Source organism: Chiloscyllium punctatum, unplaced genomic scaffold (genome assembly GCF_047496795.1).
Source record: "Chiloscyllium punctatum isolate Juve2018m unplaced genomic scaffold, sChiPun1.3 scaffold_486, whole genome shotgun sequence".
Taxonomy (NCBI): domain Eukaryota; kingdom Metazoa; phylum Chordata; class Chondrichthyes; order Orectolobiformes; family Hemiscylliidae; genus Chiloscyllium; species Chiloscyllium punctatum.
The window spans coordinates 54807-71095 of NW_027310220.1; positions in this window are offsets into that span (position 1 = coordinate 54807).

The following is a 16289-nucleotide window of genomic DNA, read 5'->3' on the forward strand; positions in this document are numbered from 1 at the left end:
CATTGAAAACAATGCATCAGCTATTCTCGCTAGCCACTTCCTTTAAGACCCTCGGATGAAGTCCAGCAAGACCTGAGTACTAATCAACTCACAGCTCCAACAATTTACTCAACGCCACTTTTCAGATGATTCTTCTGCGTTTCCCTCTCCCTTCCATTTATTCAGATATTTCTGCTTCTGGGATGTTACTTCTATCCTCTAAAATGAAGACAGATACAAAATACCTGTCCCATCATCTGCCATTACCTTCTTTTCCATTACTAATTCTCCATACTTCCTTTCTTTAGGACTTCTCTTCTTTCTTTAAGTTTTTTTTGGAAACTTACCATGTTTTATATTTCTGGTTGGCTTTCTCTCTTACTCACTTGTTCCTTTTATTAATCGTTCTTTGCTTTATTTTACATTTTGCCCAATTTTCTGACCAGGTGTTTGTCTTTATGTAATTCTGTACTTTTCCTTTCAGTTTGATAATATCTTTCACTTTTCCGATTTACCACAAATGGATGGGGGTTTCCCTTAGAAATGTTCTTACTCATTGGAGTGCGTCTTTTTCTTGTGCTTTCTGAAACATGCCTTCAAGTGACTTGCATCTCCACCAGCCTATCCTTTAATCTAATTTGCTAATTCACTTTAGATAACCCCTGATTTTGATCCATCATAATATAATTACATTTTTCTTTAAAGATAAGTCTTTGACCCATTGCTCTCTCTTTCCAACTGGACGTAAAGTTTAATCGTATTATGGTCACTGTTACCTAAGGTCATCTTAAAACATGAGGTCATGACTTAATCCTATATCATTGCATTTGGACAGCTTGCTCTCTGGTTGACCCTAGAACGTGCTAATTAGGAAACTATCTAAGAAATATTCCACATATTCCTTATCAAAACCAGCTTTTATCATCTGAATTTTCCAGGTGTCATGTAGTTCAAATTCTCCCCTGATTATGAACATGCCTTTCTAACTAGTTCTCAGAAGTTGAAAGTGTGTGCTGTACCTGTAAGAGAGAGGGAAAGCTGGCCAGCAAGGTGTGTGCTGTACCTTTAAGAGAGAGGGAAAGTTGGCCAGCACCTGTCATGCCACAGAGTGTGCTGGGAAACTGAAAGATGTACCATTTTGACTGTAACCTAGTTACCAGTTGTTTTCACAGCAGTTCGAATTGAACCAATCAGATTAAATTATGCCCCAGGATACTAAAACCCAATAAAATTTGGATTTTACTATTTTGGTTAGCAAGGTTAGATCTCATGGAAAACAGGGAGAACTAGCCATTTGGATACAGAACAGGTAGAAGACAGAGGGTGGTGGTGGAAGGTTGTTTTTTCAGACAGGAGGCCTGTGACCAGTGGAGTGCCACAAGGATCAGTGCTGGGTCCTTTACTTTTTGTCATTTACATAAATGATTTGGATGCAAGCATAAGAGATACAGTTGGTAAGTTTGCAGATGATACCAATATTGGATGTGTGGTGGACAGCGAAGGTTACCTCAGATTACAACAGGATCTGCACCAGATCGGCCATTGGGCTGAGAAGTGGCAGGTGGAGTTTAATTCCGATAAATGTGAGGTGCTGCATTTTGGGAAAGCAAATCTTAGCAGGACTTATACACTTAATGGTAAGGTCCTAGGGAGTGTTGCTGAACAAAGAGACCTTGGAGTGCAGGTTCATAGTTCCTTGAAAGTAGAATGACAGGTAGGTAGGATAGTGAAGAGGGCGTTTGGTATGCTTTCCTTTATTGGTCAGAGTACTGAGTATAGGAGTTGGGAGGTCATTTTGCGGATGTACAGGATATTGGTTAGGTCACTGTTGGAATATTGCATGCAGTTCTGGTCTCCTTCCTATCAGAAAGATGTTGTAAAAGTTGAAAGGGGTCAGAAAAGATTTACAAGAATGTTGCCAGTGTTGGAGGACTTGAGCTGTAGGGAGAGGCTGAATAGGCTGGGGCTGTTTTCCTTGGAGCGTGGGAGGCTGAGGGGTGACCTTATAGAGGTTTATAAAATTATGAGGGGCATAGATAGGATAAATAGACAAAGTCTTTTCCCTGGGGTCAGGGGTGTCCAGAACTAGAGGGCATAGATTTAGGGTGAGAGGGGAAAGACATAAAAGACACCTAACGGGCAACTTTTTCACGCAGAGGGTGGTACATGTATGGAATGAGCTGCCAGAAGATGTGGTGGAGGCTGGTACAATTGCAACATTTAAGAGGTATTTGGATGGGTATATGAATAGGAAGGGTTTGGAGGGATATGGGCTGGGTGCTGGCAGGAGGGACTAGATTGGGTTGGGATACCTGGTCAGCATGGACAGATTGGACTGAAGGGTCTGTTTCCATGTTATACATCTCTATGACTCTATGACAACATTGAACCAATAAGACGATTCGATGTAAAAGGCAGGCAGCTAGCCAGAATGACACCACCTTAAGACCATAAGACCATAAGACATAGGAGTGGAAGTAAGGCCATTCGGCCCATCGAGTCCACTCCGCCATTCAATCATGGCTGATGCGCATTTCAGCTCCACTTGCCAGCGTTCTCCCCGTAGCCCTTAATTCCTCTAGACAACAAGAACCTATCAATCTCGGCCTTGAAGACATTTAGCGTCCCGGCTTCCACTGCACTCCGTGGCAATGAATTCCACAGGCCCACCACTCTCTGGCTGAAGAAATGTCTCCGCATTTCCGTTCTGAAATGACCCCCTCTAATTCTAAGGCTGTGTCCACGGGTCCTAGTCTCCTCGCCTAACAGAAACAATTTTCTAGCATCCACCTTTTCAAAGCCATGTATTATTTTGTATATCTCTATTAGATCTCCCCTTAATCTTCTAAACTCCAATGAATACAATCCCAGTATCCTCAGCCGTTCCTCATATGCTAGACCTGTCATTCCAGGGATCATCCGTGTGAATCTCCGCTGGACACGTTCCAGTGCCAGTATGTCCTTCCTGAGGTGTGGGGACCAAAACTGGACACAGTACTCCAAATGGGGCCTAACCAGAGCTTTATAAAGTCTTAGTAGTACATCTCTGCTTTTATATTCCAACCCTCTTGAGATAAGAGACAACATTGCATTCGCTTTCTTAATCACAGACTCAACCTGCATGTTTACCTTTAGAGAATCCTCGACTAGCACTCCCAGATCCCTTTGTGCTTTGGCTTTATTAAGTTTCTCACCATTTAGAAAGTAGTCCATGCTTTTATTCTTTTTGCCAAAGTGCAAGACCTCGCACTTGCTCACGTTAAATTCCATCAGCCATTTCCTGGACCACTCTCCCAACCTGTCTAGATCCTTCTGTAGCCTCCCCACTTCCTCAGTACTACCTGCCTGTCCACCTAACTTCGTATCATCGGCAAACTTCGCTAGAATGCCCCCGGTTCCCTCATCCAAATCATTAATATATAATGCGAACAGCTGTGGCCCCAGCACCGAACCCTGCGGGACACCGCTCGTCACCGGCTGCCATTCTGAAAAAGAACCTTTTATCCCAACTCTCTGCCTTCTGTTAGATAGCCAATCCTCAATCCATCCCAGCAGCTCACCTCGAACACCATGGGCCCTCACCTTGCTCAGCAGCCTCCCATGTGGCACCTTATCAAAGGCCTTTTGAAAGTCCAGATAGACCACATCCACTGGGTTTCCCTGGTCTAACCTACTTGTTACCTCTTCAAAAAATTCCAACAGGTTTGTCAGGCATGACCTCCCTTTACTAAATCCATGTTGACTTGTTCTAATCAGACTCTGCTCTTCCAAGAATTTAGAAACCTTATCCTTAATGATGGATTCTAGAATTTTACCAACAACCGAGGTTAAGCTGATTGGCCTATAATTTTCCATCTTTTGCCTTGATCCTTTCTTGAACAAGGGGGTTACTACAGCCATCTTCCAATCATCCGGGACCTTTCCTGACTCCAGTGACTCTTGAAAGATCTCAACCAATGCCTCTGCTATTTCCTCAGCAACCTCTCTCAGAACTCTAGGGTGTATCCCATCGGGGCCAGGAGATTTATCAACCTGTCATTGTCAGACAGACTGCCCGAAAACACTCTCGATCAAAAGTACCTTTGTCATCTGAAAAATCTGTGCAACAGAAGACTGAAGGTGGCCAAGGGAGACCTTCAAACAGAGGAAGGTCAACACCGGTGATCACAGCTGCTATCTGGTTTTGAAAATTGAGTTGCTGTAGGGGCTTTATTGGCTCAGTATATTGTTATAGAGTAGGAGGCAGATAACAAACCTTTAAGGGAAAGGAGGCTTAGAGTTGTAAATAGTTGTTGTTTATTGGTCACTTTAGGGTTAAAGAATAAAATGGATACTTCTTGTTAAATAGTGGAATTTGGTTAGTTCTATGTCACTCATACTTTAACAGATTACAAGGCGAGGTGAGCTTTTCTGGGTGTTTGGCTTAATTAGCAGAAGGGTTCACCGCTGAACCACTTCCTTTCGACTCCACCTAACCTGTTAGGGACTTATCCACCACTCATACGAAGCACTTCTTGCATTTATCATTTCTAACCTCTACCTAAGTTGTTTCCACACCTTGGTTTCCTGAACTTAAGCCAATCTCTCTGTATCCTGCTATTACCATCATTAACTAACAGATCCACGCCTCCAATTTTCCCCAGTCTCCTTTCATTCCGAAATGAGCTATCCCTATTAAGATTTAGATGCCAATCCATGTTATTCTGCAGCCAAGTCTCTGTAATTGCTACCAAATGGTACTAAGTCATTTCCACCTTTTCCTACTTGCTCTCTCTGTTCTCATTTTGTTTTGAGCACTATAGTCTTTAGTTCTTCTTTACTCACTTTGTAAATTCTGTCGGTTGAATTCTTAGATTCAGACTCTCTGTGCCTTCCTGCCATAGTCTGCTTATCATTTCCTGCATTCATGACTTTCTCTTCAGCCTTAACTCTACTCTTTAACTTAGAATCCCTACAGCGTGGCAACAGGCCCTTCAGCCCAACAAGTCCACACCGACCCTCTGAAGAGTAACCCACCCAGATCCAATGACTTATTTCTCTACATTTCCCCTGACTAATCCAGTTAACACTTTGGCCAATTTAGCATGTCCAATCCACCTAACCTGCATATCTTTGGATTGTGGGAGGAAACCGGAGCACCCGGAAGAAACCCACGCAGACACGGGGACAACATGCAAACTCCACACAGACCGAGGCTGGAATCAAAGCCGGGTTGCTGGTGCTGTGAGGTAGCAGTGCTAACCACTGAGCCACCGTGCCGCTCCCTTTAATTCGCCATAATCTCCCAAATTGAAACCCTTTCTCCCACTATTTAGGACAAAGACCCCCCCCTTCCCCAACTTCTCCAGTTATGCAGTTGGCAAGAACAGCAATCCACCACGGTTTGGGTGGATACTGTCTCATTGATAGAGATCACTTTGCCCAGTTACTGGTGGCAGTGCCCCAAGAACTGGAACCCATTTCTCCAATGCCAGTCTCTCAGCCCCATATTCACCCCTCTAATCTGATTTGCTTGTGGCAATTTACACTTGGCTCAGGTTATAATGCAGTGACTTAGCTTTTATTCATGCACAGGATGTGGGTGTGTGGTTGTGGGTATAGGCCTGCATTTATTGTCCAGAGGGTAGTTAAGAGTCAATCACATAGCCTTGGATCTGGAGGCACATGTCGGCCAGACAGGATGCCGTTTCCTTCCCTAAAGGTCATTAGTGAACCAGGTGGTTTTTCCTGACAATCGATGTCATTAGACTCTTAGTCGCAGATATTTATTCAATTCAAATTCCACCATCTACCCTGGCAGGACTAGAACCCAGGTCCCCTGAACATTGCTTGGGTCTCTGGATTAACAGTCCAGTGATCATACCTTCCCAGATTATGCCTTTGAGGTTTTGCTTTTTAATTTGTTACCTAGTTTTTCATAGTGATTATATGGAACTTTTGCCTTCACTCTGCCTATGTTATTGGACATGATTTGGAGATGCCGGTGTTGGACTGGGGTGTACAAAGTTAAAAATCACACAACACCAGGTTATAGTCCAACAGGTTTAATTGGAAGCACTAGCTTTCGGAGTGTTGCTCCTATCACCTGATGAAGGATCGTTGCTCCGAAAGCTAGTGTGTTTCCAATTAAACCTGTTGGACTATAACCTGGTGTTGTGTGATTTTTAACTATGTTATGGGAATCTACACGGACAAAGCCTCGATCCTCCCTCCTCCCATTGCATGTTTCTCTCCAGCCCTGAGCAGATGTCCTGAACCCTGGCAGTGTACAGGCAACAGAACCATCTGGACTTACACCTTCTGCTGCAGAGAATGGTGTTAATACCCCTCACGACACTGCCCCCTACTGCCAAAACATCCTTCTTTACTCTCTGCTCTTGTGTGGTTTCCTGTACCAAGTTGCCAATGTTAGCCCTTGTAACCTTCACTCTTGTAGCAGGGATTGACTTAGCTCAGTGGGTTAAATGCTGGGTTAGCAAAGTAGTGTGATACCTAACAGTGTTGGTTCAATCCCCACACTGTCTGAGGTTGCCATGAAGGATCCTCCTTCTCAATCTCTCCCCTTGCTTCAGGCATCCCCTTGGGTTACCAGTCATCTCTCTCTAATGGGCTGATAAGACTGTGGCAACTTGACTTCACTCTCATCCAGACACACTGGTAGTCGCTTAAGCTGGCTCAGTAATTGAAATGGCTGAGGTTCCTGCCTTCTGGGCCCCAGTATTGAATACGATTGTGGTCTTACCGCTACACTTCTGTCTCCCACCCAAGACCCTGTGTCCATTGTAGATCAAAGGTCTGTGTAACTCAGCCTTGAGTATATTCAATGACCTAGCCTCCACTGCTATCCGGGCTGAAAAGTTCCCAAGATCGCTGACTCTCTGAAAAGAAATTCCTCCTCACCTCTGCCCCTTATTTTAAAACTCTAACCCAGTTTAAGATTCCTCAGTGAAGGAAACACCATCTCTCTAACTGCTTCTGCAGAATTTTATGTTTCAATAAGATTCATCCTTCTAAACTTCAACAAGAAATAGTTAATGTACTCAGCCTTTCCTCAGAAGGTACCCTAGAAATCAGCCAAGTAAACCATCTCTTCACTTGTTCCAATTTAAATAAGGAAAGCAAATCCATAGACGGTACTTCAGCTGCAATCTCACCTGTATAGTTGTAGCATGACTTCCTTTTAATCATCGTTGCAATAAAGGCCAACTTTTCTTTTTTTTTGCCAAAAGCCTTGTTGCATTTGCTTATTAACTTCTTGTAATTCATGCACAAGATCACGTAGATGCCCCTGTACCCCATTACTCTGCTGTAACTCTCTGTTTAAGTAATATGCTGCTTTACTATTCCTCTTGCCAAAGTGGACAAGCTCACATAGCATTCCATCTTTTCCCACTCATTTAACATGTCTGAATCCCTTCGCAGTATCTTTGAGTCCTGCTCACAACTTGCTTTCCCACTCTGAGCCTGCAAGCTGACCTTGTGTAGCTTCAGACTGAGTTTCCACTGCTGCACTCTGGACTGTAAGCTGGAAGCTGTTTGCCTTGTGATGGAAGTGGAGATCCTGGCCGTGAGACGCAACTTCTGTACCCAAATGGCTAGTTCTCCCTGTATTCCATGTAATATAATCTTGCTAACCAGTTGACCAAGAGGAACCTTGTCAAATGCCTTACTGAAATCCATATAGATCACATCCACTCCGCATCCCTCATCAATCCTCTTCATTACTTCTTCAAAACACTCAATCAAGTTAATGCAACACGATTTCCCACACACAAAGCCATGTTAACTATCTCTAATCAGTCCTTGCCTTTCCAAACATGTGCAAATCCTGTCCCTCAGGATCCCCTCCAACAACTTGCCCCACCACTGATGTCAGGCCCACTGGTTTATAGTTTTCTTGGCTTGTCCTTACCTCCTTTCTTAAATAGCGGCACCGTGTTAGCCAACCTCCAGTCTTTTGGCACCTCATCTGTGACTATCAATGACACAAACATCTCAGCAAGGGGCACAGCAATCACTTCCGTGCTTCCCACGGAGTTCTTGGGTACACCTGATCAGGTTCTGGGGATTTATCCACCTTTAAGAATTTTAAGACATCCAGCACCACCACCTCTGTAATATGGACATTTTTCAAGATGTTGCTATTTATTTCCCCCGTTCTCTATCTACCATATCCTTCTCGACAGTAAACACTTCTGCAAAGTACTCATTTAGTATCTTCCCCATCTCCTGCAATTCCACACGGTCTTGCTGATCTCTGAGGCGTCCAATTCTCTCTCTCGTTACTCTTTTGTCCTTAATGTATTTATAAAATCCCTTTGGATTTTCTTTAACTCTATTTGCCAAAGCTATCTCATGTTCCCTTTTTGCCCTCCTGATTTCCCTCTTAAATACACTCCTACTGCTTTTATTCTCTTTGACGTGTTCACTCAGTCTCTGCTATCTACACCTGACATATGCTTCTTTCTTATTTGTGACCAAATCTCAATTTCTCTGGCATTCAGCATTCCCTACACCTACCAGCCTTGCCTTTCACCCGAGCAGGTACATACTTTCTCTGGACTCTTATTATCCCATTCCTGAAAGCTTCCCATTTTCCAGCCACCCCTTTACCTGCGAACATCTCACCCAATCAACTTTTGAAAGTTCATGCCTAATAACTGTCAAAATTGGCCTTCCTCCAATTAGAACTTTTACTAGGGTGTAGGTTTGCTCACTGAGCCGTAGGTTTGATATCCAGACGTTTCATTACCTGGCTAGGTAACATCATCAGTGGCGACCTCCAAGTGAAGCGAAGCTGTTGTCTCCTGCTTTCTATTGATATCTTTCTCCTGGATGGGGTTCCTGAGGTTTGTGGTGATGTCATTTCCTGTTCGTTTTCTGAGGGGTTGATAGATGGCATCTAGATCTATATGTTTGTTTATGGCGTTGTGGTTGGAGTGCCAGGCCTCTAGGAATTCTCTGGCATGTCTTTGCTTAGCCTGTCCCAGGATAGATGTGTTGTCCCAGTCGAAATGGTGTTTTTTTTCATCCGTGTGTAGGGCTACGAGGGAGAGAGGGTCGTGTCTTTTTGTGGCTAGCTGGTGTTCGTGTATCCTGGTGGCTAACTTTCTTTCTATTTGTCCTACGTAGTGTTTGTGGCAGTCCTTACATGGAATTCTGTAGATGACGTTGGTTTTGTCCATGGGTTGTACTGGGTCTTTTAAGTTTGTTAGTTTTTGTTTGAGACTGTTGGTGGGTTTGTGTGCTACTAGGATTCCGAGGGGTCTTAGTAGTCTGGCTGTCATTTCTGAAACTTCTTTGATGTATGGTAAGGCGGTTAGGGTTTTTGGCTGTGTTTGGTCTGCTTGTCGTGGTTTGTTCTTGAGGAATCTGCGCACTGTATTTTTTGAGTATCTGTTCTTCTTGAATACGTCATATAGGTGGTTCTCCTCTGTTTTCCAAAGTTCGTCTGTGCTGCAGTGTGTGGTGGCTCGTTGGACACCTCAGTAACCTGCCCAGCCTTATTTTCCAAGAGTAGGTTTTGCACCTTCTCTAGTAGGTACATCCACATCCTGAAACAGAACATTTTCTTGTATGCACTTAGCAAATTCCTATCCATCTAAATGCGTAACACTATGGCAGTCCCAGTCTATGTTTGGAAAGTTAAAATCCCCTACCATAACCACCCTATTATTCTTATAGGCAATTGAGATATCCTTACAAATTTGTTTTTCAATTTCCCGCTGACAATCTCAATAAGGTAATCATCCCTTCTTTATTTCTCAGTTCTACCCAAATAACTTCCCTGGACTATTCCCAGGAATATCCTCTGTAAGTACAGCTGGAATGTTATCCCTTATCAAAAATGACACTCCCCCATCTCTCTTGCCCCTTTTTACCTTTCCTATAACATCTGTACCCTGGAACATTAAGCTGCCAGTCCTGCCAAGCCCTGAGCCATGTCTATGTAATTGCTATGAGATCCCAGTCCCATGTTCCTAACCATGCCCTGAGTTCATCTACCTTCCCTGTTAGGCCCCTTGAATTGAAATAAAAGGCAGATTAATTTATCAGTCCTACCTTGTTCTCTGCTTTGTCCCTGCCTGCCCTGATTTTTTGACTCGCTCCTTTTCCCAACTGCACCAGTCTCAGGTTGATCTCTTTACTCACTATCTCCCTGGGTCCCAACAGCTAACCCCCAGCCCACTACCCCCACACCCTTTACTAGTCTAAATTCTCCTGAGCAGTTCTAGCAAATCTCCCTGCCAGTATATTATTCCCCTTCCAATTCAGGTATAATCTGCCCTTCTTATTCATGTCATTTCTCCCCAGAAGAGATTCCAATGATCCAAAAATGTGAACCCTTCTCCTCTGCACAGCTCCTCAGCCACGGATTCATCTGCTCGATCCTCCTATTCCTCCCCTCACTAGCTCTAGGCACTGGGAGTAATCCAGATATTACTACCCTCAAGGACCTTGCAAAATGTCCAGATTACAGAGGAGGAAGTGCTGAATGTCTTGAAACGGGTAAAGGTGGATAAATCCCCAGGACCTGATCAGGTGTACCCTAGACCTCTGTGGGAATCTAGAGAAGTGATTGCTGGGCCTCTTGCTGAGATATTTATATCATTGATAGTCACAGGTGAGGTGCCGGAAGACTGGAGGTTGGCAAACGTGGTGCCACTGTTTAAGAAGAATGGTAAGGACAAGCCAGGGAACTATAGACCAGTGAGCCTGACATCAGCAGTGGACAAGTTGTTGGAAGGAATCCTGAGGGACAGGATGTACATGTATTTGGAAAGGTAAGGACTAATTAGGGATAGTCGACATGGCTTTGTGCATGGGAAATCATGTCTCACAAACTTGATTGAGTTTTTCGAAGAAGTAACAAAAAAGATTGATGAGGGTAGAGCAGTAGATGTGATCCATATGAACTTCAGTAAGGCATTCAACAAGGTTCCCTATGGGAGACTGATTAGCAAGGTTAGACCTCATGGAATACAGGGAGAACTAGCCACTTGGATACAGAACTGGCTCAAAGGTAGAAGACAGAGGGTGGTGGTGGAGGGTTGTTTTTCAGACTGGAGGCCTTTGACCAGTGGAGTGCCACAAGGATCAGTGCTGGGTCCTCTACTTTTTGTCAGATACATAAATGATTTGGATGTGAGCATAAGTGTTACAGTTAGTAAGTTTGCAGATGATACCAAAATTGGAGGTGTAGTGGACAGTGAAGAGGGTTACCTCAGATTACAACAGGATCTTGACCAGATGGGCCAATGGGCTGAGAAGTGGCAGATGGAGTTTAATTCAGATAAATGCGAGGTGCTGTATTTTGGGAAAGCAAATCTTAGCAGGACTTACATACTTAATGGTAAGGTCCTAGGGAGTGTTGCTGAACAAACAGACCTTGGAGTGCAGGTTCATAGCTCCTTCAAAGTGGAATCGCAGGTAGATAGGATAGTGAAGAAGGCATTTGGTATGCTTTCCTTGATTGGTCAGAGTATTGAGTACAGGAGTTGCGGCTGTACAGGACATTAGTTAGGCCACTTTTGGAATATTGCGTGCAAGACTGGTCTCCTTCCTATCAGAAAGATGTTGTGAAACTTGAAAGGGTTCAGAAAAGATTTACAAGGATGTTGCCAGGGTGGAGGATTTGAGCTATAGGGAGAGGCTGAACAGGCTGGGGCTGTTTTCCCTGGAACGTCAGAGACTGTAGGATGACCTTACAGAGGTTTACAAATTTATGAGGGGCATGGATTGGGTAAATAGGCAAAGTCTCTTCCCTGTGGTTGGGGAGTCCAGACTAGAGGGCGTAAGTTTAGGGTGAGAGGGGAAAGATATAAAAGAGACCTATGGGGCAACTTTTTCAGAGGGTGGTACGTATATGGAATGAGCTGCCAGAGGATGTGGTGGAGGCTGGTACAATTGCAACATTTAAAAGGCATTTGGATGGGTATATGAATAGGAAGGGTTTGGAGGGATATGGGCCGGGTGCTGGCAGTTGGGACTAGATTGGGTTGGGATATCTGGTCGGCATGGATGGGTTGGACCGAAGAGTCTGTTTCCATGCTGTACATCTCTATGACTCTATGACCTCGCTTTTAAATTCTTGCCTAACGTTCTATATTCTCTTCTCAGAATCTCAACCTTTTCTCTTCCTATGTTAGTTCCAATGTATACAACGGCCTCCTGCTAGTCCCTCTTCCCTTTCCCCAGCAGGTCAGGCAGCATCCGAGGAATGGGAAAATTGATGTTTCAGGCAAAAGCCTTTCATCAGGAAACTCCCCTTTCTGCACTCTCTCCGAGATATCCTTGATCCCGGCACCAGAAGGCAACACACCATTCTGATGTCTAGCTGTTGGCCGCAGAAATATCTGTCTGTGCCCCGAGCTAGAGAGTCTCCTATCACAATCGATCACTTGGAACCTGATGTAGACCTTGTAACATTAGAGCCAGTCTTAGCACCAGAAAGAAAAGGAAAGACAACTGGTGTTGGTTTCGCCTGAGGGCCACCATGGCTCAGGTGAGTGGAGGAGTTAAGAGGGCAGGTCCTTCAGCTGTTGCAGGAATTGTTGGCATCTGTTGGCATCATTCTGCATTGCAAACCAGCCATCCAGGAGAAAGTGAGGACTGCAGAGGCTGGAGATCAGAGCTGAAAATGTGTTGCTGGAAAAGCTCAGCAGGTCAGGCAGCATCCAAGGAGCAGGAGAATCGACGTTTCGGGCACGAGCCCTTCTTCATTCATTGTGCAGGGTGCACAAGCCTGTCCTGCAAGGTTGTCACTGTTGTGCACTATGCTTGTCTGATGTACAGGGTGTAGGCGGAGAAATAAATGGGTGTGAGACTTGCAGTTGTACCAAGTCTTAGTACAGAATGTCAGGAATGAGTCTTGACTCATCAACATATTCCGTGCTGATTTTGGGTGTGGTGACTTGAGGTTGGTGTTGCAATTGTGTGAGGTATTAAACAATTATACTTATTCAGGTCCTTGAGGCTTGACTCGTAGTATTACACTCCACAAGTTTCCTCTGGTAAATTAAAGACTTAGCAGCAATCTAGGTTTGTTCAATACATCGCATCAGTTGTATGACACTTTGATCTTTAACTATAAATTCTGTGTCCTATGAATCTGTTCCACTAGCTATCTGACAAAGGATCAGTACTCCGAACGTTTGTACTTTCAAATAAACCTATTGTATCCTGCAGGTACAAGATATCTCAGTTCCTTTTCATCTGCTGGAGGTTTTCAGAGCAGTAGCTGATAACCATGTAAGCCAAATTTCTTCTGAACTCCATCTACAAGTCCGCTGACAACACATGCAAAAATCAAACAGTAATAGAATAGAGTGGGGAATACAATGTTATGGCTGCAGAGAAGGTGCACAGAAAGCAATTTCAACATTAGATTTGAAATTCGAGGACCATTCAGCAATCTAATAACAGCGGGGAAGAAGCTGTTCTTGAACCTGTTGATACATGTGTTTGAACTTCTGCACCTTCTGCCCGAGGGAAGAGGTTGGAAGAGGTTATAACTGGGGTGGGAGGGGTCTTTGATGATGTTGTCGGCCTTCCTAAGGCAGCTAGGAGGGCAGCTGGAGGTCAATGGATGGGAGGTTGGCTTCCATGATGGATTGGGCTGTCTTCACACCTCTCTGTGATGCACGCAAAACAAAAGTTTTCACTGTATCTAGGTACACGCGACAATAATAAATCAAATCAAATCTCATCATTAGGCTGCTTTCAATGTCACATTCAGCTTGCAAGCAATTCACAATCCTGCCACATTGCAAATCATTTGAAGTGGCACTTCTTAATCTAGCTCAAGATTGGCTCTCTGATAATTGAACGATTGGCACTGATTGCAATCATTTAACTTAGCAGGAAGTGGCCCAATGGCACAGTGGCAGAGTCCATACCACTGAGCTTAAAGGTATAAGCTCAAGTTCCACCTTAGGATATGATAGCCATGCAGTTGTGCCATGAAGCAGCCAAAAAGGGCTGACCTAATTTTTGTTTCACTTTGTTTTTAACAGTGAACAGCACGAATGTAAGAAATGTAAGATTCCAGCATCTGCAGGTATTTTTGTCTCTCTCCATGAGAACCAGCAGCAGTAGGCCATCTAGCCCCTCAAGCCTGCTCCACCATTCAAAAAGATGACCTTTTCATGGACTCAGCTCCACTCACGCGCCTGTTCGCTATAACACTCACACTCACCCTCTCACAGGCATATACTTTGTCATACTCACATTTACACACACACACTCTTATCAAGTACGCACATTAACATCTTTGGGGTGGATTTACATTTGCACCTTTGCATTTGAAAATAATTTCTATATTGTTCAGAAAGCACACAATCTTTAGGCAGTCAATCCATGTGGCATTTTCCAAAGTAGGAATTTATAAATAGAACTAGTCTAACTCAAGGTAGGAATGCAGACAGACTCTAACCTCACACCTTTAATGCATTGTCTGAGCTGAGATGTCACTATTTTTTTACTGAAAAAAACCTTAAACTGTCTCGGGGCTGTGACTTGAAAGAAGTTCTGGGATTTACTTAATAATGAATCGAAACCTGCATCCCCATTCCAAGTGATTAAAGAGTTAACAGCAATCTCGGTTTGTTCAATACATCACATCAGTTGTATGACACTTCGATCTTCTACTGTAAATTCTGTGTCTTATGATCCTGCGCCACTAGCTATCTGATGAAGAGCTCCAAAAGATTGTGCCTTGAAATAAACCTGTTGCACTCTAACCTGTGTGATTTTTACCTTTGTCCACCCCAGTCCAACACTGGCACCTGCACACTTTAATTCTTTGACTGTTCAACAATCTTTCTTTGCCTTAAGAACAGCTAACGAGGTAGCACACATCCGGTGTAGCAGTAATCATGCATCACGATGCCTGCAACCAGTTTCAGGAATTCTCACAAACTTGATTGAGTTTTTTGAAGAAGTAACAAAGAGGATTGATGAGGGCAGAATGCTGGATGTGATCTATATGGATTTCAGTAAGGCATTCGACAAGGTTCCCCATAGGAGACTGGTTCGCAAGGTTAGATCTCATGGAGTACAGGGAGGACTAGCCATTTGGATATAGAACTGTCTCAAAGGTAGAAGACAGAGGGTGGTGATTGAGGGTTATTTTTCAGACTAGAGGCCTGTGACCAGTGGAATGCTACAAGGATCGGTGCTGGGTCCTCTACTTCTCATCATTTATATAAATGATTTGGATGTGAGCATGAGATATAGTTAATAGGTTTGCAGACGACACCAAATTTGGAGGTATAGTGGACAGCGAAGAAGGGTACCTCAGATTACAACAGGAGACGGGCCCAGATGAATTTTAATTTAGATAAATGCAAAGTGCTGCATTTTGAGAAAGCAAATCTCAGCAGGACTTATACACTTGATGGCAAGGTCCTAGGGAGCATTGCTGAACAAAGAGACCTTGGAGTGCAGATTCATAGCTCTTTGAAAGTAGTCGCAGGTTGATAGGATAGTGAAGGAGGCATTTGGTATGCTTTCCTTTATTGGTCAGAGTATTGAGTAGAGGGTGTTGGTTAGGCCACTGTTGGAATATTGAGAGAGATTCTGGTCTCCTTTCTATCTGAAGGATATTGTGAAACTTGAAAGGGTTCAGAAAAGATTTGCAAGGATGTTGCCAGGGTTGGAGGATTTGAGCTAAACGGAGAGGCTACATAGGCTGGGGCTGTTTTCCCTGGAAGGTCAGAGACTGAGGGGTGACCTTATAGAGGTTTATGAGTGGCATGGATAGGGTAAATGGAGAAGATCTTTTCTCTGGGTTTAGGGTGAGAGGGGAAAGAAAAAAAAGGGACCTTTTTCACACAGAGGGTGATGTATGTGTGAATGAGCTGCCAGAGGAAGTGGTGGAAGATAGCACAATTAATTGCAACATTTAAAAGACATCTGGATGGGTATATGAATAGGAAGGGTTTGGAGGGATATGGGCCGGGTACTGGCAGGTGGGACTAGATCGGGATCGGATATCTGGTTAGCATGGACAAGTTGGACTGAAGGATCTAATTCCGTGCTGTAATCTCTATGACTCTATTCGCTTCTCTAACACAAAGCAAGGGTGGTGAGGGGAAAAAAATAACTGGTCGCACACAGCGAGTCATTAGGGCATGGAATGCACTACCTGGAAACATGGAGGAGGCAGGTTGGGTTAAATAGTCTCCAATTATGCCTTAACAATTCTGTCCCTCCATCACAAAGAATTTCCAAGGAAATCGTGCTATGGAGTGAGAAACTAAAGGAGTAATTTAATTCAATTTTTATACGTTGGTAAGCTGTTGATTTAT